Source organism: Aedes albopictus, chromosome 3 (genome assembly GCF_035046485.1).
Source record: "Aedes albopictus strain Foshan chromosome 3, AalbF5, whole genome shotgun sequence".
NCBI classification, from domain to species: Eukaryota; Metazoa; Arthropoda; class Insecta; order Diptera; family Culicidae; genus Aedes; species Aedes albopictus.
This window is the reverse complement of record NC_085138.1, coordinates 202,831,291-202,856,346: the sequence shown is the minus strand read 5'-3', so window position 1 is coordinate 202,856,346 and position 25,056 is coordinate 202,831,291. Positions and strand designations below refer to the sequence as shown.

General features: G+C 39.0%; 1 protein-coding gene across 13 annotated transcripts in view; it reads right to left on the bottom strand.

The window, feature by feature from the left end:
* LOC109404983 (PDF receptor) overlaps window positions 1-24,174 on the bottom strand; it is a 140,378-nt gene extending 116,204 nt beyond the window's left edge. For 2 of the 13 annotated variants that reach the window (XM_062858606.1, XM_062858612.1), the window contains exons 1-2: window positions 23,615-24,173; window positions 429-1,061 (exon numbers count right to left, since the gene is read on the bottom strand). The gene's annotated coding sequence lies outside the window, so the exon portion shown is untranslated. Of the gene's footprint in view, window positions 1-428; window positions 1,062-23,614 lie in introns of all 13 variants that reach the window. The other 11 variants (XM_062858611.1, XM_062858607.1, XM_029863322.2 and 8 more) reach the window with 11 other exon arrangements.
* Window positions 24,175-25,056: the final 882 nt, after the last annotated feature.

Here is a 25,056-nt window from a genome sequence, read left to right as displayed (position 1 = left end):
AAAATACAGATCAATCTACTACACTGCGTTCGACCCCCAAGTTCACAATTGACATCTAAGGACCGAAACAGATGCCAAGTTGCGAAGAAGAGCGTGGATAAGGCGGACATTGAATTCAGGTTCTTGTCAAGCGTGTTGGATCTCACCAGAACTACGAAGATTTTTATTTTCGTAATTTAAGTAATTTAAGAATTTATTCGTTTTCTGAATTACAGATGAACGATATTTGCTTTTTGATAGTGCTGGAATGTGTCATCAATTGTTGCTGAATACTTCTATTTTCTACCGTTCTTGAGCTATTTGGCCTTTCAAACGTGAAACTGAATAGTCCCATCCCATTCCAATAAAAAGCATGCAATTATAAAGTTGTTAATCTTTCGTGATTGTCACACGTCGATCTTGCACTGCATCGTGCCATATTGACTTACCTAGTGGCTGGCAGCAGTTTATGCGTGCTTTCAGAACTAGTTTGTCCTTCACCACGAACATCAAACAATAGCTTATATCATCTTTCACGGTGGCAAATACGCCGAGAGCTAACACGTAGTAGTTTATTTGAATTTATCTGTTTGACTTGCTGCTTAACGATGCATTAGTTGGCTATAGGGTTCTTTTCACTGGCGTGCCGGCTACCGGTTGAAACTCAATCACTGGATGTATGGAGCGACGTAACCGAACACGACACACTCATTTTCCAGTGTTTTTTTTCTTCTGTGCTCTTCTAACGTAACCGCAGGATTTTATATTACACAATCATAACACTCTCTTTTCTTCCACTTATTCACTTGCGGTTAAGTCGATCTTACTACACTAGGAGTAGTGCAGCTCTTTTTCTGCAGATGTTTTGTACTACACGCTCCAAGAGTTTCCTTTGTGTATGATGCGAACGAAGGTACGCTCCTGCCTGGCTGCAGCAGATCCAGCACCTCCTTCCTTAGCCTAGCAAACGATGACTCTATTGTGTGTATTTGTGATGATTATGCACTAAACTGCACCGATTAAACGAGATGTCCTTTGTTTTCCGACGGCTTGAGTCAATTGCCCGATACGGTTAGTTTTCTCTACAGTGCAAAGTGGTTCATGATTGAAGTTTGAACGGAGATTTCTTGCTAAGGAGTTGTGCTTTCATTAAGCTCTCACCAAGACTAAAGGTACATCTCAGATCTCCCTTTCTCCAAAAAGAAATTGATAATTTTCAATTACTCCCAATGAGACTCACGTAAAGTAACCGTGATTATTTCAATATATTATTTACCGAGTGGATATTTAGAAAAAAAAAACGCAAAATTAATAATCTATGATTGACTTTATGATTGGATATTCGACTGGAACTAGTTGTTAACATGTAGGTCCGATATTAATCTCAATAATCTACGTCGGACTGAATTAATAATATAGTGAGTGTGTCTTGGGTGATCATTGCAAAAGGAATGCCGAAGTTACAGCTTAATAATGAAATGCAGAACTTTTTGCTTTTACTGATTACACTTGTTTACAAAATAAAGCGAAAGTCGTGAACTTCTACCACCGGCCAAAATGTTTGATGCATAATTATGTGTTCATATCAAGATCGTACTTGAAAAAAAAACAACAATAAAAAAAATAGAATAGTTTTAAAGTTTTTTCTGAAAATCTAGCTCTACAGTTTTTTTTTAAATATGGAATTTACATACACCCGAATTGTTTTTTTACGGGTCGGCTTTTTGCTATAACTCAACATAACATAAATTTTAATCGATTCTCATGAAATTTTGTTCACATGTAGGCATGATTAGTACTATCCGTGTACGAAAAATCAATTCAATTGGTTCAAAACTGTAAGTTGTGGCTAGCTCAGGGAGGCTCTTACCTCGGGTCGGCGCTTACGCAAACTTTGGAATGACTCACTACACTCAAAGTGGACAACATCGGACAATATCGGACAACAACAGACAGTGGACAAACTATACACCTAAGGCTCAGCGTGTAAGAAATTACAAAACGTTCAGGATTTCATGTTTATAGTCTTAATTTTTATTTAACATAATAGGGAAAGGGACAATACTGGGGAAAAGGAGGGGGGAAGAAGAAAGGAGGGGTACCCGTTGCGGCCGTGCTGCTTCCGTTGGGGCCCTTTAACGTTTACATTCATGCGGAGAGAGAGCTATTGCGAGGCATACCTGGTACACTGCAGACGACGATTCGACGTTTCCAATGGACGTAGGAGGGATTCGCGCTCCCGACCTCGACGCTAGAAGATCTTGGCGGGAAAATCCGGTACGCCCTGCCGTTTTGGACCTCTCCCGGATCCTATGTTGGTCACCGTGATCGAATACCGTTGAATGGAGCCCCTGGCCGCCTCTGAACGTTGTCGCCTGGTCTTCTTGCTGCCTGTCGTCGTACTTCTGGGGGTGTATCGTCGTTCGCCCCCGGGTAATATGCTTCTGGTGCTTACGGCGGGGGTAGGACCGCATCGGCCAGATCCTCAACGAGCGGAGGCGTACCTACCGGGCCCCGCTGGGTCTAGGCCTCAATAACTTCCGGTCGTACACTCCACAGCCGCTGGTCGCATGCGAAATGGCTTTGGGGCTCGCAAACTACCGGCACCTGGTCTCCACGTGGGCTGGTTAACGGGCGATTTCTTGGTATTCGCCGCTCGAGTATCCTTTGGACGTCGCACCGAGAAGGTTCGCTGGCACGATCCGGCCTTGGTTGATCAATTGGGGTTTGGCCACACTCCTTTTCGGGGATTACCACGTGGCCGGGGAAAACCGGATCCTTCGTCCCGGACCAGATGGGGTCGTTCCGAGGCGTCGTCTGGCCGGCTGGGGTGATTCCTTAACGACGGCTTCCCCGGAATCGTTCCGGAAACGTGGCCCCTGCTACCAGGTCGGAAAGCGACTTCGATCCGGCAGGGGATGGGGTTAACTCTTCCGTATTGATAGACCTCTACGGGAATTCCACCTACTACCAGCGAAGCTGGAGAATTTTCACTCGCGGAACGGGCCCAGCAAAACTGCCCGGGTGGACTACCGTTATCTATTTTAAATCGGAACTTGTCCCGTATTCGTTGGGGGGGAAACGGCAAAAACTGCGCGTGAGAATCACGGTAACGTTCGTTCTCTTCAAAAGTCCCGTAGCAACTGACTCGCAGACGATCTCCCAGGCTCGCACTACCCTCCGATCTTCCTGCTCTCTCCCGACGCTCTCGCTCATCTCCCGGAAATGGGAGAACGTAAACGCATAGTTCTCCGATGAGATGTGAATGGTGATGATTAGGTTAGTAAATTTAGTAAGCTTTGTACAATATTTTTAAGTGTAAATTGTGAATAGTGTTTTAAATGCCTATCTGTTAGTAATATTAATAATAATTATATAATTCAAAGGCCTTGTGCATGTTTGTGTTTTTGTGTATGGAGCCATCCTATTTTAAATATCTGAATTAAGAAAAACTAGCTTTCCCTACCAAAAATTAATCAAATTTTATTGGTTTAAGTAATTTATTTTCATTATTTAATTTAATTTAATTTATGTACAATTTGGAACCAAAGTTCCATTGTTGCCGAGTATTATCCGGTAACAATTATTCTCCCCCTTGAGAAAAAATTCTCAGAATGGGAATTTTCACGTCCTTTATTCAGTGGGTTTTCATGAATCAATCAATGCTTTTGTTCTGTGAAGGTGAAGTTTCGGGTAATTGGTCTGGATCTTAGTTTTAATTTGACGTAATCGGATTTTCAGAGCCCTTCTCCATGGCCTTTCGGACTTTTCCGTTAATTTGGCGATATTGTTTCGACTTTTCCTGGTTTTTTGTTTTCTTTAGTTCCACTTAGCTTAGCTTCCATCCCCTGGATTGTGAAAAATTTAGATCCTTCTCAGATCCCTGCAATAAATCTGTGGCGATAGAGATTATAGCGCTCTTCTATCGTACTTTCATATCTCAGTAATCTATTTGTAATGTAATCGGATTCATCCGACCGCTACCTTTAAATTCTCTTTCATTCCATCTCCTTTCACCTTCATTCATTGGGTACCCTCATCATTCACTCAATTCTCATTCATTCCTTCTAATATCTATACCTATTAGGGATTCTACTCTATTTAGTTATTTCCTACCGCAGTCTCATAGACAATTCATATCTTCGAGAGATTCACTAAGACAACTTGTAGTCTTGGGTGAAGCCTGTGAATAAGGAATTTTTAAGATCTTCGAGTATCGAAGACTCCAATGTTCCTTATTCGAATATTTTTCTCCTTCGTGGTTCATCTTTCCTATTTCCCTAGAAACCAGAAGAGAACGTTTCTGAAGGATTTGTTCAACGAGGATGTGAGGCAGCATTTTCACCTCCATCTATTTTTATTTTCATGCGAACGCATGGTTGCTGGTAGACTATCAGCCTCTCCACACTAAGACACATACATTTGTCAACAAGCGATCTCTGGCTTGACCAAAATAAACATTCGTTTCAAATTCAGTAGCTGTTGAACCGTGCTAAAGAGAGCATCTTATGTTTAATAGCTCTCTATCTTCGGGTGGTTTGTTTTAGTTGCGAATGAAATTTAGCTAGACGATATCTGTGACCGGTTCAAGGTCATAGTGATCGTGAATTATTTACTTTCTTCAACTTACTTGCAACGATGGTAATTGAAGTAACGTATGTGAAGCTTAGTTTACTAAAGTGGAACGTATTTTACTAGTAGTTGAAAGTGAACAACAAAAAAAATCGCCGCTTTGAGGGTTTATCCGGGCCTGATGTGCGCTGCAGGCCATACTCCCAGCGACTTACCCTCCAAATCCTCCAGCTCGTATGATGAGGATCCCTTTTTTGCCTTAATACGCGCTGCAATAAACTGAGGGCCCAATTTGGAGTTAAAGTTCTCAACCGCACTTGACGGCTTCATGTTGCGTCTAAAGACTAGCTGACCTTCTTCAAATGCCTTGCCAAATACTCGATGCCTTAAGTTGTAGCGCTTTTGTGCTTCTTGATGCGCTTGCTTGAGCTTACGTTGCACTAATTCGCGGATTTTGCCACACACGTCAATTTGATGAGCCTTGTGCTCGTCTTGAGATTTCTCGGACGCGGATTCGTTTGGGCGATGATCAGATCCTCGACCAATCATTTCATACCCGTGTGTGGTGAAATAAGGCGTTAGGCTGGTCGCTGTATGAAGAGAGGAATTAAGGACAGTTTCTATCTCTGATAGACGAGTGTCCCACAATCGCTGGTCGTCTTTGACGTACGTACGGATGGCGGCATTCACAGTCCGGTTGACTCGTTCGACCGGATTGGCCTGTGAATGATATTTCGAGTTCAACCAATGCCGTACGTCAAATCGAACCAGCAAGTCTCGGAACTCACGAGACAGAAAACAAGACGCGTTGTCTGAAATGACCACCTCCGGAACGGAGTTCCGATAGAACCATTGGTCCCTGAGCACCGTACAAAGAGTAGTACTATCAATCTTCCGGAAAGGCCACAACATGACCCATTTACTGAAGAGATCCGTCACTGTCAGTATATACTGGTTTTGCTTCTTGCTCCGTGGCAATGGACCAATAAAATCCAGAGCGATTATTTGCCACGGATGTGTTGTTACTCGCTGCTCTCCTATTGGGGGGGCTAGTGCAATATTGGGCGCCTTGGACTCTTTACATATGGTACATTTTTGTATATACTCACGAATTTCCACGGCCATACGGGGCCAATAAAACTGTTGCCGAACTTTGGCAATAGTTTTATCGGTGCCCAGGTGCATGGATTCATCGTGACATTGCTGTATGACTCGTCGCCGTTCCTGTGGAGCGGGAATTAATTTCCAGTCGAATCGCACGTCGTGCAATTCATCAGGGTTTGAAAGGTACTTAAAGAGTTGTCCTTCCCGAATTTGGTAATCTACCGCGGAATCAGGATCATCCATCACCTTCTCCATCGTATCATTATACCAAACTTCCGCCGGATCGTCAGTATGGTTAATCGCATTGACCGATCGACTGGGAAGTGTCAACTCCTGCAAAGAGGTGGGTTGAGGAACACTTCGAGAGAGTGCATCGGGAACTACGTTCTCCTTGCCTCTCCTATGTTTTATGCTCATATCATGTTGCTGGAGAGATAGGCACCAACGACTGCATCTCGTTGCCGTTTTCCACTTGGTGGACATGATATGTGTCAAGGCCGATGAGTCTGTTAGCAGGGTGAAGTGCGACCCTTCAATGTATCCCCTGAATGCTTCGATGGACAGGAGAGCCGCCAAAGCTTCCTTCTCACAAGCATGATAGTTTCTTTGTGGAGTTGTCATTTTATGTGAGAAGTAAGCTATGACCCTCTCCTGACCATCTTGCATTTGGGTGAGAACCCCTGCCACCGCCACATCACTCGCGTCGGTCTGTATAGTAAACTCCTGGGTGAAGTCGGGAGGGGTTAAGATTGGAGCCGAAATCAATTTTTCTTTGATCTGGCTAAACGCATTCTCCGCTGCCGCGTTCCAGCTAATCAGCTTGGATTTAGTTTTCAATAGATCTGACAACGGCGAGGTAATGCCACTGAAATCGTCGATAAATCGGCGATAGTAGTTGGCCATTCCTAGGAAACGTCTCAACTTAGTTATCGTGGTGGGTCTCTCGTATTCCACGATAGCCCGTACTTTCTCCGGATTAGCACGCAAACCCTCCGTTGAAAGCAAGTAACCTAGGAATGGCAACTCCCTAACGCCGAATTTCGATTTTTCCAGGTTTATGGAAAGATTCGCTTGGGAAAGCCGGCGTGCAACTTCGCGTAGCAACCGTACGTGATCCTCGAACGTCTCCGTAACAATGACGATATCGTCAAGGTATACGAAGACGTTCGGTTCCAATTCACCATGGCCCAGTACCCGATCCATCAATCGGGCTAGAGACGCGGGGCTGTTTACCAACCCAAAAGGCAACCTGGTGAATTGGAACATCCCCTTTCCCTGGACGCTGAATGCTGTGTACCGCCTTGAGCTTTTCTCCAAGGGTATTTGAAGAAAAGCTTCAGATAAATCGATGGTGCTCAAGTATCGAGCCCTCGGTAGCTGGCTTAAAATGCGTCCAGGGTGGGGCAAGGGATAGGCATCCCGTACGGTTCGCTCGTTGATCTTCCTTGCGTCCAAACATAGACGAACTTTCCCAGAAGGTTTAATGACGGGCACCACATTTGATGACCAGTCCGAATGTGCCCGCTCTATGATGCCAATTCTCAACATTCGGTCAAGCTCAGTCGCGACCTTTTGTTGGACTTTTGGAGATAAAGTGTAAGCGTATTGACGAACCGGTGGTTTCCCTCGCCATTCGTCGGCGATTTCAATTCTATGTTCGGCTAATGGCGTAATGGAAAGCTTATCCGGTTCCGCTGCCTTAAAAAGTGCTTTCATCCCTTCCAATTGAGCTTTTTCTTGGTTCGTAAGGAGAAGCGGGTGTTCATCTACTTCTTCGAGAGCACAGTTCTGAACCGTAGGCCAAATATTGAATCTTCGCCAGAAGTCCATTCCTAGAATACAGCTCACCGTCAGCTGGCGCACTACGACTGTCGGGATTATTTTAACCATGCCTTGAAAATTGAAAGGAATGGATAATTTTCCAAGCACCTCAAGCTGGGTTCCATTGGCTGAGCAAATTCTCGGCGGACGATTCAGTGGCTGTAATTTGTGACATTTCAGTTTAAGGTAGGTGTCTTCATTTATTATGGTTAGTTGGCTTCCGGAATCTAAAAGACCTTTCGCCGGTAAGCCGTATATTTTGATATTCGCATAGGGTCGATTATCGCATAGCCGTGATAGGGAAATAGTTAGAGATTCCATTGATCCCGAATCATATGCCTCTTCTGATACTGGCTCCCACATATCAGAAGGGGTTGTCCCTTTAGGGAAAGTATTTACGCGTTGGGGTTGGGATTCGACGGCCGGCGATTTTCGACCATCTGAAGTCCGTTTTTTTTACAAAACGGGCAGTTTTGGGTTTCGAACCCCCTGAAACCGCATACCAAACATATACTGCCTTTATAGCTACGACATTGGTCCAGGTTATGGTTGGTCTGTCGGCAATAAAGACATTCATTGCCTCGAGGTGGCCGATAGCCCTCAACCAAAAATTGTAGGGTTCGAGAAGGGTTAGAAGTTCCTTCTCGAGGATTTTCTGGCCTTCCTGATTGATTTGGCGTGGATGCGGCCTTAGAGTCTGCTTTGGCAGCTCCTTCCCTCTTTTGCGGGGGACCCTCTCGATCTTTGAAATTGACCTTTTCCTGGGATTTATAATGGTTTTGCGATCGAGGTTTATTTCCCTCCCGGTTAGGGATTCCAGAAGAAACCGCATTGACCGATGCCTCAGTCCCGAATGCTTTCGCAAACAGTGAAAAATTCGAAGCATCGATTTGATGGCCTGCGTCCAGCAGCTCTGCTAGGCTAGCTATGGGTTTCCATAAAAGAGCTTTTTTATAGTCAAAACGCATGTTTCTTCTGAGAACCTCTAATTTTTCTCCTTCGGTCATGGGATGAATCATGGAACGAAACATTCCCTCCATCTCATAATAAAAGTTCTGGAAGGTCTCCGATCGTTGCTGACGTCTTTGATAAATCTTGGCCCGTACCAAAGAATCCAGTTCAGGGTGGGCGAAGGTCTTGCGGAGCTCAGCAACTAGATGATTCCAGTTTGCCAGCCTACCAGCAGATCTGTTCGACATATACCAGCTTAACGCTGGTCCGGTGAACAGGTGAAACGCCGAATCAAATAGCTCCATCTCTGAGACATGCTCAGACAACGCTAATTGCGAAACTAAATGTAAAAATTCATTTAGCTTCAATCCCTGGTCCGTTCCCGCGTATTTGTCCACCTTCCATTTAGATACCGGCAGTGATTTGCGGTTGTAGGCAAAATGGATCGGATTGGCAGGTAAGAACGACACTGATGTGGTTGTTACTACAGGAGGGATAATTGAACTGACTGGCGCGCTTGGATAGACTCCGAAACTAGTAGGATTCGAAGCCGGCAAGGAAGCCGGTATAGGTTCTGCTCTCGAAAGTGGCACTTGAATCATGGGATTCTGTGCCGTGGGCAAAGAAGGTGCATGAGAGTATGAGCTGGCAACCGTTGTTACTGAAGTATACGGCATTACTTTCCAGCCATCGGCGGATAGGCTAGATCGGGCCCCACGTTGGGCGCCAATTGTAAGTTGTGGCTAGCTCAGGGAGGCTCTTACCTCGGGTCGGCGCTTACGCAAACTTTGGAATGACTCACTACACTCAAAGTGGACAACATCGGACAATATCGGACAACAACAGACAGTGGACAAACTATACACCTAAGGCTCAGCGTGTAAGAAATTACAAAACGTTCAGGATTTCATGTTTATAGTCTTAATTTTTATTTAACATAATAGGGAAAGGGACAATACTGGGGAAAAGGAGGGGGGAAGAAGAAAGGAGGGGTACCCGTTGCGGCCGTGCTGCTTCCGTTGGGGCCCTTTAACGTTTACATTCATGCGGAGAGAGAGCTATTGCGAGGCATACCTGGTACACTGCAGACGACGATTCGACGTTTCCAATGGACGTAGGAGGGATTCGCGCTCCCGACCTCGACGCTAGAAGATCTTGGCGGGAAAATCCGGTACGCCCTGCCGTTTTGGACCTCTCCCGGATCCTATGTTGGTCACCGTGATCGAATACCGTTGAATGGAGCCCCTGGCCGCCTCTGAACGTTGTCGCCTGGTCTTCTTGCTGCCTGTCGTCGTACTTCTGGGGGTGTATCGTCGTTCGCCCCCGGGTAATATGCTTCTGGTGCTTACGGCGGGGGTAGGACCGCATCGGCCAGATCCTCAACGAGCGGAGGCGTACCTACCGGGCCCCGCTGGGTCTAGGCCTCAATAACTTCCGGTCGTACACTCCACAGCCGCTGGTCGCATGCGAAATGGCTTTGGGGCTCGCAAACTACCGGCACCTGGTCTCCACGTGGGCTGGTTAACGGGCGATTTCTTGGTATTCGCCGCTCGAGTATCCTTTGGACGTCGCACCGAGAAGGTTCGCTGGCACGATCCGGCCTTGGTTGATCAATTGGGGTTTGGCCACACTCCTTTTCGGGGATTACCACGTGGCCGGGGAAAACCGGATCCTTCGTCCCGGACCAGATGGGGTCGTTCCGAGGCGTCGTCTGGCCGGCTGGGGTGATTCCTTAACGACGGCTTCCCCGGAATCGTTCCGGAAACGTGGCCCCTGCTACCAGGTCGGAAAGCGACTTCGATCCGGCAGGGGATGGGGTTAACTCTTCCGTATTGATAGACCTCTACGGGAATTCCACCTACTACCAGCGAAGCTGGAGAATTTTCACTCGCGGAACGGGCCCAGCAAAACTGCCCGGGTGGACTACCGTTATCTATTTTAAATCGGAACTTGTCCCGTATTCGTTGGGGGGGAAACGGCAAAAACTGCGCGTGAGAATCACGGTAACGTTCGTTCTCTTCAAAAGTCCCGTAGCAACTGACTCGCAGACGATCTCCCAGGCTCGCACTACCCTCCGATCTTCCTGCTCTCTCCCGACGCTCTCGCTCATCTCCCGGAAATGGGAGAACGTAAACGCATAGTTCTCCGATGAGATGTGAATGGTGATGATTAGGTTAGTAAATTTAGTAAGCTTTGTACAATATTTTTAAGTGTAAATTGTGAATAGTGTTTTAAATGCCTATCTGTTAGTAATATTAATAATAATTATATAATTCAAAGGCCTTGTGCATGTTTGTGTTTTTGTGTATGGAGCCATCCTATTTTAAATATCTGAATTAAGAAAAACTAGCTTTCCCTACCAAAAATTAATCAAATTTTATTGGTTTAAGTAATTTATTTTCATTATTTAATTTAATTTAATTTATGTACAATTTGGAACCAAAGTTCCATTGTTGCCGAGTATTATCCGGTAACAAAACTGAATGAATCATAGAAAAAATATCGACTCAGGCAAAAAAAAAAATAAAAAAAAAACAAAATAACATCGGGTGAAAATAGAAAGCTGAATATAATATGCATTCCTGTTAGAGATCACAGTTTTTGGCACCTTTCCGTCGATATTCGGCTGACTTTGAATTCAACAAGCAAGAATAAACTAATTTTAAAATTCATAATCGGAATTGGCTGAAGGTAGGGAGCAACCATTAAGTACGTCATGCTAAAATTAGGAATTTTCGACCCCCCCTCCCCCCTTCGTACGGGTTTTTCCTATACTTAATACATTGCTTGTCACACTTTTTCAAACCCCCCCTCCCCCCTAGGACCGTGACGTACTTAATGGATGACCCCGTAGAGAAAAGTGTCGAATGTTTACAAGACTGAATATGTTTTGATCATCTGTGCACATAAGTTTTGCATCAAATTAGTGGGATTCGAAGTATTGGTAAATTAACCAATCTCTTTAAATTTGAGTGGAATTTCCAAAAATTAATAAAGATTGGTATTTTTTTTTCAATAAGAAAATAAATTGAGAAAATCTTTCTCACTGTACATTTGAATGAACAGCCGTGTATGGACAGTCGCTCTACTGATTTTTTTTTTCCTTCACCTTTTCGAACTCAGGGCATGATTCTACACTAAAAATAGTCATCAGCTTATCGAGTTCAAAAATGCTGTAAACTAGTATTAACAACCAAAGAAAGAAGGTATTAGTCGATGACATCGAGACATCCAACAAATTGTAAGCAGTAATAACATTCTTGATCATTTTATCAACAAGAAAAATGATCTATCTTGTATTCGTCATGATACGATCTACTCAGATGTGAGTGACCATCTGCCTGTAGTTTCGTCATTTAAACTCTCTATCGAAAAAGAACGCATTACGCTCACTAAAAACTATGTAAATAAAAATCAATTAAATACAATGTTCACTAATTATATAAACGAATTTGTTTGTTTTGAAGATGTTAATTGTTCTTTATTAAATATAGTCAATACTTATAATGAAATGTTATCACATTGTACTGTTAAAAAAAGTGAAACCGTGAATTTAAAATCAAAACATTGTCCGTGGCTTACTTTTGATCTTTATCAACTAATAAAATTGAAAAACAAGTATTTGAAAAAAATGAAAAATAGGCCAAACGATCAGCACTTGGGAGAAATGTTGAAACACATATCCAAAAAATTAGAAATTTCAAAAAAGTCTGTTAAACTATGTATTACAAAAACTTATTAGAAACTACTAACAATACAAAAGTTCGGAAAAATATGAATGAAATTATGGGGCGAAATAAGCGGAAAAACGTTATTGAACTAAAAAATGGAAGTAAAGAAACAAGCAATCAAGTTGAAGTTTGTGAAATTTTTAATGAATATTTCTCAACTGTTGGAATTAAACTCGCAGAACAAATACCAAAAACTTCTATAGCTGATCCTCTAAGTATTATACATCATTTGAACCACTCAATTTTTCTCCAGCCTTCAAATGTCAATGAAGTATTTCTTATAATAAAAGAAATTAATGCAAATAAGAGCAATGGCCCGGGTAATTTTCCAGCAAATTTGTTAAAGGATAACATCCAAAAGTTTTCGCATATTTTTTCACATGTTCAACCAAATACTTTGTTCTGGAATCTACCCAAATTGCTTGAAAGTGGCAAAAGTTGTACCAATTTTTAAGTCTGATGACGCAAGTCAGCCTTGTAACTATCGTCCAATATCCACACTGTCTGTATTTAACAAAATATTTGAAAAGTTACTCGTTAAAAGAATGATAGATTTTTATAACAAATACGATGTGCTGTATAAATATCAGTACGGTTTCCGAAAAGGCTGCAGTACATCAACAGCAATAGTAGAACTAGTAGATTTTCTTATTGATAAAATTGATTGTAAGTGTATTGTAGGAGGACTTTTTATTGATTTAAAAAAAGCTTTCGATACGCTGGACCACAGTATACTGCTAAAAATGTTGGAATTCAACGGAATAAGAGGTATTGCAAATAATCTGATACGAAGCTATTTACAAGACAGACAGCAGTATGTAGTAATTGGTGATAGTAAAAGCTCCTTGCGCACGGTTAATGTCGGCGTACCACAGGGGAGTAATATTGGGCCTCTTTTGTTTTTGACTTACATCAATGATATTGGCAAACTACCATTGATTGGAGTACCAAGGCTATTTGCGGACGATACGGCCATTTTTTACCCACACAGTGATACCAGAACCATAATTCTTAACATTGAACGGGACTTGAAAATCTTAATTAAATATTTTAACGCTAACTTGCTGTCAATAAACCTTTCGAAAACCAAATACATGCTGTTCCACAGTCCACGAAAAAAACTGGAAAACCATAATCATTAGGGTGGCCCACACTTATATGAAAAACAAAAATTTCGAAAAATACCAAGTCTTACCTCCTAAATCAGTTGTGTTGGACTCCCTAGGGTATAACTTTTTTCACAGACGTTGGATCAACTTGCGGTCTTTGACAAAGTTGTTTGGCATATAGTCACCTACAATAATACCAAAGGGTTTGATTATTGAACGCTTACAGCGCCACCTAGCGGCAAAGTTCGAAAACTTGAAATTTCTGCATACATTTGGCCAAGTTTTCCCATACAAACTTCAAGCGTTTTGAGCGCCCCCTTAGGCTCAACCGATTTTGCTCAAATTTTGAACGTAGTTTCTGGGAGTCCAAAACAACTGATTGAGGAGGTAAGACTTAGCATTTTTCGAAATTTTTGTTTTTCATATAAGTGTGGGCCACCTTAATAATCATCCTTGCATTGGTACCGATGTTATTGAGAGAGTGCCTACAATGAAATACCTTGGCCTTAATATGGATTCAACATTATCATGGAAATATTATGTCAAATGTATAGAAAACAAAGTCTCTTCTTTATGCGGAATGATATACCGTGTGAGTCCGTTCGTCACGTGGCATGCGTTAATGAAGTTTTATTATGGCTGCGTACATTCTCTTTTCCAGTATCTTATAATTGCTTGGGGTCATACTAGTAAATCTAACTTGAAAAAACTCCAAGTGCTCCAAAATCGCTGTATGAAAATTATTTTCAAATTGCCAATACTTTATCCTACGCTTCATCTCTACACTAGCACAATGCACAGTGTACTACCAATACGTGCATTACTTGAACTGCAATCGTCCCTATTTGTGCATGATGTTCTACGTAACCAGAACATGCATCATAATTTTAGTTTTACAACAGCGAATCGTGGTCATGGTACAAGACAAGCTAATAGTTTAATACAATCAAGAGCGCGAACAAATTTTGGACAAACAAAGCTATCATATTTTGGTCCTTTCAAATACAACTCCCTTCCGGGACACCTAAAACAGATAAATAATCGTGACACATTCAAAGTAAAATTGAAACATCATTACAAAGGTAACATAAACACATTTTTACTTTGAATTATAATCAACTATCTCTTTATTATATTCAGTCTATTCAATCACTCATAATTTGTAATATCAGCTTCTATTGTTAATATTAATGCATAAGTTGTAATTATCGTTTAGCTAAAATGGATCCTTAAAAGGAAAGCTTATTTCCACTGGATCCTCAGTATTCCCTTTGAATTTGCACTACACCTTCACACTATTAGTTTTTTTTTGTTTTGTTTGTTAATTTAGTTGCGTCCACTACCAGGGGGCTCAACGGGGCTTTTTGGTGTGGGGGTTAGTGGTGGGCCGCAAAAAAAAAAAAAAAATAGGACATCTTGTTTTTTTTTTTGTTTTTTTTTAATGTGTATTTCAACTTAAATCTAATTCTACACTTCACAAAGGACAACTTGTGGTTTTCGGCAGTTTTGTTCTTTTTGCCATGTTTTCTTTTTGGCCTCATAGTTGGCCAAACATTTTTCTGAATTGTTCGATCAAGTTTTAGGCCATTTGGCTGACAAAAATCCCTCATGACGAAGGGAAACAATGATGCCAAAGATTTGTCAAAATATTTGTTGTTTTATCAAACTGCGGGGTGCTTCGGCGCCTTTTTAAAGTACAAAAAATTGTTTGGCAAATCCATCACAAATATATGCAACATTTTTTTACAATACAATTGCGTAGAATGTCCACGGTCTAATATGATTGTGTTTTTGACCTGTTTTCTGCCCCCAATCACATAACAGTCCCATGTTTGCTGCGTTTCCTATTCACATGGGACTGTTATGAGTTTTGTTCTGTAGCAATTTTATTCCATATAACCCTCTTTTTTAAGTGTTTGGACTCGAGAATAACATTTCTTAAGCAATTCATTCCAATCAGCACACTCAATTCCCATGACGGAAAATTCAAATATATAATATATAATTTGTTTATTTCATATGTTGATAATACGTAAAAACTTTGGAGCTTGTTAAAAAAAGTCATAGCCTCGTTGTTTCAGAAACCATTGTACTTATAATACCGTAATCTGGGGTGAAGTTAAGGACATACTTGTTAGAATCCCAAAATGGCCGTCACAATGGCCGACTTTGGCACCTACTCACGATTTCGAGGGCACAAATCTCTTCACAAACAAAACCAGCGCACCTGATCTTCGAATAATTTGTTCTGGCTTGCAGTCTTAATAATTGGCCTACGAATTTATTTTCTTGGCTCCAACGTTTCGATCCCAATTTGGATCTTCAATTGGGATCGAAACGTTGGAGCCAAGAAAATAAATTCGTAGGCCAATTATTAAGACTGCAAGCCAGAACAAATTATTCGAAATAGTCTTCCCAGTCGAAAATCGCAAAAAAAAAAAAAAAAAAAAAAAAAAAAAAAAAAAAAAAAAAGCACCTGATCTTCTTATTATAAGTTTATTACAAGTGAGCAAGAACAGTATAATAAAATGCTTTGTTGTGTAAAGCTTGCTTCTTGAGATTTGTGCATTTGAAGTTTTGATGCACTGCTGAAGCGGGATGTCAAGACGTTTGTCCTTCATTGTGCACATCCTTCAACCGCTGAGGACGCTACAATTGCGTTTCAATGGGAGAACTTTTGATTTAAATCAATTGTGTTAATATATTTATGCAATTCAGTATCATAATATCCATTTTATAGGACTCATTTCGGTATTATAATGGCCAATTTTTCCGAACTGGTTCATTATGCAACTGAAATGAGTTGCATAATGAAAAATAGTTGCATAATGTTCATAATGCAACTCATTTGGGTTGCATTATGAACATTATGCAACTCAAATGAGTTGTATAATGAAAAAATCATTGCATAAAATTTTGTATGGAACTCGTTGCAAAACTCGATTTTTTCAGCACTCTTCGTATTTATCCAACTCGGCAAGCCTCGTTGGATAAATGTACGACTCGTGCTGAAAAAATCAACTTTTTGCAACTCGTTACATAAATAACTATTATGCAATTCAGTATCATAATATCCATTTTATAGGACTCATTTCGGTATTATAATGGCCAATTTTTCCGAACTGGTTCATTATGCAACTGAAATGAGTTGCATAATGAAAAATAGTTGCATAATGTTCATAATGCAACTCATTTGGGTTGCATTATGAACATTATGCAACTCAAATGAGTTGTATAATGAAAAAATCATTGCATAAAATTTTGTATGGAACTCGTTGCAAAACTCGATTTTTTCAGCACTCTTCGTATTTATCCAACTCGGCAAGCCTCGTTGGATAAATGTACGACTCGTGCTGAAAAAATCAACTTTTTGCAACTCGTTACATAAATAACTATTGAAGAATTTTGAAAGTTTATATGACAATTTTACAAAAAAGTCTACTTTTTTGCTTGTGTATGAAAACTCGACTCCAATCGCCTTGTATATCAGATGACTCACAAAATACTTTTATTCATTCATGGTGGACTTATTAAATACAGTTCTGAGCTAAAAATGAGGTTTATATATATGTTTGAAAATAGCATATTTTTGCGAAAGTAAGACGATTTTTTTTAAGAAATCGCAAACCTTTAGGCGTTTAATGTGGGCCATGCTTCAATTTACTAAACTTTATTTTATATTTTAAGATACAAAATACACCAGTTGTAAGAATTTCAAAAACTTTTCTACATAGATTCAGCATCATAAAATTTAGTTTGTTCAATAACACTAGTTTACAGCATTTTTGAGCTCGGTAAGCTGATGATCAATTTTGGTGTAGAATCATACCCTGAGTTCGAAAACGCGGAGGAAAAAAATACAGTAGAGCGGAAACTTTTTCGGCTTTCCATACAAGGTCGATGATTTGAAATCGTTTTTTGCTCTATTTTTAAGCAAAGTCGCTCACTTTACACATCTCAATCTCCGTAATCAATGCTCCGATTGAGCTGAATTTTTTACTGTAACTCACCTACATATGATATCAGGCCAAACATATCTAAAGGTCCTATCTGCAGAAGAGAGCCTCTTTTTGGTTTCCCTCTCTTTCGTTAATATCTGAGCTGTTTATTTAAATTATGATTGTCTCCTTGCATAGAACAATGGTCAAAACAATCGTGTTTTGATTTGTACAGCAAAAGTAGTTGAAAAGTGTAGCATTAGGGGTAGGCGGAGCAATATGGACACCCTAAGGTTTTTGCCAAATTTACCTGGCAAGATGTCAAAAAAGTTAAGTTTTTTGATACATGTATCCTTTTAAAGTCTATTTAGCATCTATTGCATAAGAATGCTCACGAAGAAAAATGATTTATCCACTTCAAAAAATGTTTTGAAAAATGTAAGTTTTTCATGACCGTCTTCAAGCATACGGGGCAGAATGGACACCCCCATGGGGCAATATGGACACCATGAGACTTTTACGAATTTCGTACATTATTTACACCTATAAAGTCATTTCATTACAAAACAACTATTATGGATGAATAATAAGCCGAAGTAGTTCATTTTTGTTCAGTTAATTTAAATTCATGCTGTTTTGGATAAAGCTTTGTTTTTGTCGGCATGTACAGCTGTGCCTAGAACAACTATTTTCCACTTCTGTCGTTTTTTGACCAATTTGTTTCATCCTATGTCTAATATAGTGAACATTTAACCGAAAATATACTGAAATCGAAGAATTTGGTTCGTTTGTGATTTAGGTTATATTTTTCCCTTGCCGCTTCTTTCAAAAAGGTGAGTGTCCATTTTGCCCCGGCAGCAGAAGATATTTCCAAACTTGATTTTTGATTTAATAAAGAAGAAAATATAAACATGTTAAGCATGTAGGTACAGCAAAACTACTTGCATGTGTTCTAGAAATATAAGGTTTTAATCGACCTGCAATAAATTATTCACTAAATCTTATTTTAGATGGTGTGAAAATTATAATTTCCATGCACAAAAAACGAAGGACGCAACTTTTTCGTGTAAAATCAAGTATAATTTTAATTTCGAATGTTTATTTCCTGAAACTACGTTTTAGACGAATGGACTATATTCTCCATTCATTAAAAGTTCAAAAAAGTTCGCATATTTCAAAATACTGAGGGTGTCCATTCTGCCCCGGGTGTCCATAATGCCCCGCCTACCCCTACATTGCAATAATTGAAAGAGAAAGTCAACAAAGAGAGCCTCTCAAATGCAGATAGGACCTATTGAAATGTTTGGCCTGATATGTCAAGCAAAGGTCGAGAAAGAATTTTTAAATTGTTTTTTTTTCTTATTGAAAAAAAAAACATTGCTTCACGTATTTTTGGAAATTTTGCTAAAACTTAAGGAGATCGTCCCCAAAACTCGCCAATATCTTAATTTTTTAGAAGCACGGTTTCGAAATCAGCGCTAAACTACGCCTACAATGTTGCAGAAGTTTACGAGTTTCGTTTTATGTTGTAAACTAGTGTACATTTCTTATCTTATGCCATTGGTTGATCAGCTTCATCCCCGATTGAAATAATTTTTTTGGTTATTATTCGATCAAGAGCAACTTAACGGATATAGTGCATTCCCAGCCAAAACACGGAAAAATGTCATTTTAACTCGATATTTTTTTCTATTTGAATGGGATTTTATTCATGCGTTGGATTTTGAGAATCATTTGGTTTTGCATCAATACATAACCATTTTCCATCAACTAACTTTTGAAAAAAGAATGTGAAAAAAACTAATTTACTTTTCAGAAATAATAACTTAAAAACAGTTTATTGGATTGAAATGATGTCTTTCAAGATGTTTCTGAATATTTGAAAGACTTTGAGAAAAAAAAATACACTGAGAATAATGTTCATCGCTGTTCTATTTTTGGTATAATCTTTTTTTTTTTTGATTTTTTTTTCAAAAACCCACACAATTGATTAAATCGTCCAAGATTCAAGAAATCAAGGCAGCCTTGAAGAATATCTTACGTATGGATATCTGGAGGAACTATTGAACGGATTTTCTGCAGAAAAAAAAGCTTCCTAAAATTATTAGCTCTCATTTTGCCTGAGATTCATTCAGGATATTTCCATGGATAATATAGTTTGATCACTATATTCTTCGATAAAGAAATTCATTGAAATAATTTGAAATTCGTAGTTATTGGATCTCCAGTTAGCCTGGTGGTTGAGGCTATGGAACGCCAATCCAGAAACGGCGGGTTCGATTTCCGTCATGGTCTGGAAATTTTTCTCCACTCCCTGGGCATAGTATATCATTGTGCTTGCCTCACGGTATACTAACTCATGCAATGGCTGGCAAAGAAAGCCCTCCAATTAATAACTGTGGAATTGCTCAAAAAACACAAAGTTGGAGAGAGGCAGGTAAAGTTCCAGTAAGAACGTAGAGCCATACAGAAGAAGCAGAAGAAATTATTGGATCTTCAAATATTTTTCTGAAATTTTCGCTATCTAGAATTACATATGCTGTGTTACGATGCCGCATTGTATGTCGTACGGATGAGTGTTATTCAGTAGCACGACATGATGAAAAAAAAACAGAAATAGTTTATGAATCGACTAAGCTTATTGTATGTACCGTGATTTCGGGTGGAATTGATCAGTGGGGTGAAATTGATCGACGATGTAATTTTTTAACTGCTGAATACCAGTAAATAAAATTTGCAGTGTAGAGTAAGGTGGGGCAAAAGTTCGACCCTAGTTGAAAATTCAATTGTTTTCAAAAAATCGAAGCAGATAAAAATAAATGAATACCGTGTGGTGATTTTACCATCCATGAGCTAAAGTTTTGGTGAACAAAGTTACGCCTAATGTCTTTTCTATTTTGAGCTACAACGCTTTTTGTATGTGTGCGTTTTATCCGAACTCTTGCCCCACCACTGGGGCAAAAACTCGAATCTAGTGTTTGTGGAATTTTGCTAACCGTTGCACACTATTTTGACACTTTGGTAGGAATATCTGAAACCAATTCATATTTGATGTTGGAACTGGAACACACTCTAAAGTTCAATCTGGATTTTACCCAAATCAGGGTTAAATTTACTACACCAAAATTTAGTAGTTTTCCGCCAAATTCAGATAAAACAACAGTTTTTTTGAGCTTCGATCGAATTTTCTCATAATTTCATCATGTTTAAAGATCATATGAACATTTTACAGAATTTTAGGTTTTTACCTTAAGTTGCCACATGACTCGAACTCTTGCCCCACAATTCGAACTTTTGCCCCACTATGTGAAAAATATGATTTTCGAATCTTTTTTGCAAAAAGTTATACATGCTAAGGAATCTTTAAAATATACCTAGTTACGCCCCAAATTAAAAGACTGAATTTGATTTCATTACAATTCCAATCTATGGATTGGAAGCACCATCGCAAATTACAATTTTTTTATGAAAAACCAACATTTAGTCTTAACTTTTCGGAATATCAATCAATTTTCATAATTTTTGGAGTGAAAGACACTCATTCTAAAAGGGATCGAAAAACCTCGACACCCGGAAGAAATAATTTGAATTGAGCTCAAAAACTTCAAAAGAAACTCTTGCCCCACTCGAACTTTTGCCCCACCTACTCTACACTTTTTTCGGATGTAACAAAATCCAGATGCATGACCTGATTCAAAACGCTGAATATTGTTCATCACTTTTGGAAGCAGTGTGAACAAAATTAGAAATATTTTCATTTCCAGTCAGCAAAAAAAAGCACTGAGTTTAACCATTAAATGATTAAATTTCGTTAGGGGAGACTGGGGAGACTTGATCCCTTTTTCTTAATTTGCCTGTAACTTTAAGAAAAAAAAAACACAAAACTAGATCCATTTTTCGTACAGAATGGCAGGTAAACATCTATTGCAAGTTAATACACTACAGAAAGACTTTAAATTATAGTTAATGTTTTCAAAACTGTGTTTTTATGGAGGCATGTCTTATGATGTATTTTTCAAAAATGGGTCACAATTGATCCCCTTTTGTGCACATGGTTGATTTAAAGGCAAAATAACTCCAAAAGCTTCCTAGTTATTTTCTTTTCAAGTTTTCTTGCATTTTTTATGAATACGGTGTATTTGAAATTTTGAGATTTCCTTAAATTGTTAAGGATATGCCGTATTATCTGACACGTTTTATCATTGAATATACTAGAATTCCGAGTAAATAGAGGCTTTCAAATAGAATTTTATTTTTCCCATGTATAATGTGTGTGTAATCCTCGAGGGATCAAGTTTCCCCATGTCACTGTTGTATACACTAAGATACATTAATTAAAATATTTATATAACTGTCTTATTTGGATAAATACGTTTGATAGTATTTTATTTAAACTATATGCTGTGAAATTTTGACACGTTCAATTTTACAAAGTTCTTGACATTTTTCGGAATCGCCTAAAAGATTTCTGAAGGACTGAAAACAAACCATCAGCCATTAAAAAGTTATGCAATACACAATTAAAATCAATTGTAGCCAAAACATTGTCGTCTGTTCACATGTTGTTTTGGAAAAAAAATGCTAGAAGAAAACTGTTTTTGATTCCTAGAAAATATGGGGGAACAAGTCTCCCCAGGGATCAAGTCTCCTCAGTCTCCCCTAATGATGTTTTTAGTATTTTCAAAGCTATTTTTCACAGTTCTGTCACATTCGCCAGAAAACCATTCGCCCGAATGTAACAAACGCCCGAAAATCATAATAATCTTAAAAACACTTTTCTGGTATTAATTTCGCCATTTGTCTAAACGCCATCCTATCGAATGTAGTTTGGCTGAATTATGATTAAACCTTAATCCAGTTTCCAGCGGTGCTCATGTACATGACTTGATACTATGGTCCAAGGACTAGTCGACTCTGCCAATTGTCATTTTTTTTTCATCCAGATTATCAACTGAAAGTCACTGCAAGCAGTTTCGCCAGTTTTTTTTTGCTTCCTTGAACACTACGAACACTGATCTTAGACTTATACTGTTACATACATTTTTGGCAATATAGCTGCAGAAATATTTATAAGAGTTCACCCTTCTTTTGTAATAAACTAGTCTTTCTATTTCGTAGTTGTTCCTGAAACTATATATAATTTGAGGTATTTTTTTTCTGAAATTTCCCCTTCTTTCTATCATGACCTATTCTGCTAAAAAGTTATTCTGTTATGGGAAACCATGACGTTTGTTAATTTTTAAGCTTCTGGGCTCCAGACATAGTTTCAAAAGAACAGCGTATTCAAATAAGAATGCTGCATTCTAGCGTTTTTAGGTAATTTTCCTTGCAAATGTATGTAGATGCGTCGCAAAATTATTGGCAGAAAAATGTCGACTACTCTGTACTGAAGTTATGCCTTCTATTGTTTTTTATGCTTATTTATGCAATTCCTCACTTTTTAGTTTTTGATTTTTCATTTAATAATGAAAATATTGCTTCAAAATCGGTTTTCGTGCACATGTAGAGTATGGATCAAGGTATCTTCTGATTTTTTTTTGTTGTGGAAAATATTTTTCGTTTTTTTTTTCAGAAACCATTTTTGAATAAAATTTCACAAAAAAAGAATGGTTTCTACAAAAACGGAAAACATTTTCCACCACAAAAAAAAATCACGAGATTCCTTGATTCATACTCTATACGTGTATGAAACCGATTTTGAAAATATTGCTTCGTTATTTAATAAAAAAAATTCAAAAACCAAAAACATGAGGAAATGCTTCCAGTTTCGCCTTAATAAGCGGCTTTCGGGCGAAAGGTTTTCTGGCGAATGCGACAGCATCATTTTCCTCAGCAAGTTACCATTAAGTTTTTTCAACGAAATTATAAGATATTTTGCTTGACTTTTTCTGGTATGTACTTTTATCAAATTTTCAACATTTTTATTTTACTAGAATTCGAATTGATGCATAAAACCAAAATAAAAGTATTTAAGTTTTGAAGTAAATTTTGAAACACCGGGAGAAAACATTGTATTGTTCAAAGAGCATTTCAGAAACGATGATATCCAAACAGAAACGTCGATATATTTAAAAAATAAAAATAACATGTTTCAATAGAAGCTATAAATGAAAACTTGTTTGACTTCTATTCAGCATCGTACATCTTCGCAATATAAATGCTTCTTCGAAGATAGTTATCACTTTATAACACAATATTTTTGTGAAAAAATCATTACTCAAACTACGTGCCCTTTTAGGTTCTTTAGAAATTTCCATAGTATCTTCAGACAATAACTTGAAAACAATAAATCTAAATAGTATTGTCTTAAGTCAGTTTAAATTTCCATCATTTACTTTGAAATAAATGCTCCAAATGAAAACTATTTTTAATTGTTTTGAATTCACACACACAGATAATTTTCCCTTACAATTTTATCCGCTGACGTAGTCCAATAAATCAAATTTCCTCAAATTGACACAGCAAAGCACTCCTTCAAAGGTAACTCCTGAACCACTGTACACTGATATCGATGGATGCTGAAGACGTTGATGACAATCACCACACACGAGGGTGATAGAGTTTTAAGCACTAAAATGAATAGGTAGTTGTTACACTTTCACCGCACGGACCGCAACCGAACTGGGTAGCCTAAGCTCGAAAAACCGGATGCGCTCTTAGTGGCTTACACGTCCGACGCCGTCAACACTCGAGAATCTAATGAAACCCCCTAGCCGTGGCACTCGAGAGATGAATACCACCGTCACTGTGATGATGCTCTGTCGTTGTCGCCGGTTGGCTGACTCGGGATACGAGGTTGCTCTCCTTCAAAGTGGGTGGAAGAGTCCGGAAGGAAGCAGAATGGTTTATATCACAAACAAACGATGAGAGCAACCGTAAGGAGGCAGCACTTGCACTGGAAACCCGAGAGATGGTATTTCGCGTTCGATAGTTCGACCGGCACTGACGACGGCACACATCTTGTAAACCGTTGATATAGTTGAAATGATGATGAGGATTTTCCCGTATTTTCTCGGGGTTTCTTGCACGCTCGGATTTACAGTGTTGCTAGCGCAGTAGATTTTGTTTAACTTAGCTTAACTAGTGTTTAATTAGCATATCTACATTCAACAACTGAAGCCTTCTATGACCATTAGGCCGTCCCTTATTTTGCAAAAAATGGAAATGCTAGAAGTTAGTTGTCTGAAAATGATCCTTTTAGTTAAGCATTGATCGTGTGAAAATTTGAAGTCCGTATCTCAAATCGAAGTCGTCTCTCAAGGGGCCTAAAGTTATCAAAAATTGTGTAGGACTAAAATAAGCATGAATTTTTTTTGTCGAAAAATACGCTATTCTATTAAAACAGATGATTTTGGGATTCTAAAGGGCCAAAATGTGCTTAGAATTACGATATCTAAGCTCGGTTTTGAGTTATTAACAAAAAACAACCAAAAAATCGGCATTTTTGACCATTTTTTAAGTTCCCGAAGGAAACCTACCCTATTTTGCTCAATAACTCAAAAAGTGTAGAGATATCGCAATTCTCAGCACATTCGGTTCTAGTAGAATAGCGTATTTTTCGACGAAAAAAAAAGATGTTTTGTGTATGTAATAAGGGTATGCGGTATGGGATTTTTTCAAGACGGAACGAAACAAAATAAAAAATTTCTGATATGATGTGGTACGAAACGAAACGAAATTCAAAAATGTTTCGTGAGATCTATACGAAATCCGATTTCATTCGGTATTTTTCGAAACGAAACGAAATTTTCGAAAAAGTTCCGCGGAATTTTGCAATTGCATCAACTTTGTGCGATTTGATACTGCGTGTTTGCGGTGGCACGAATTACATTTCCATAAAGACTCTCATAC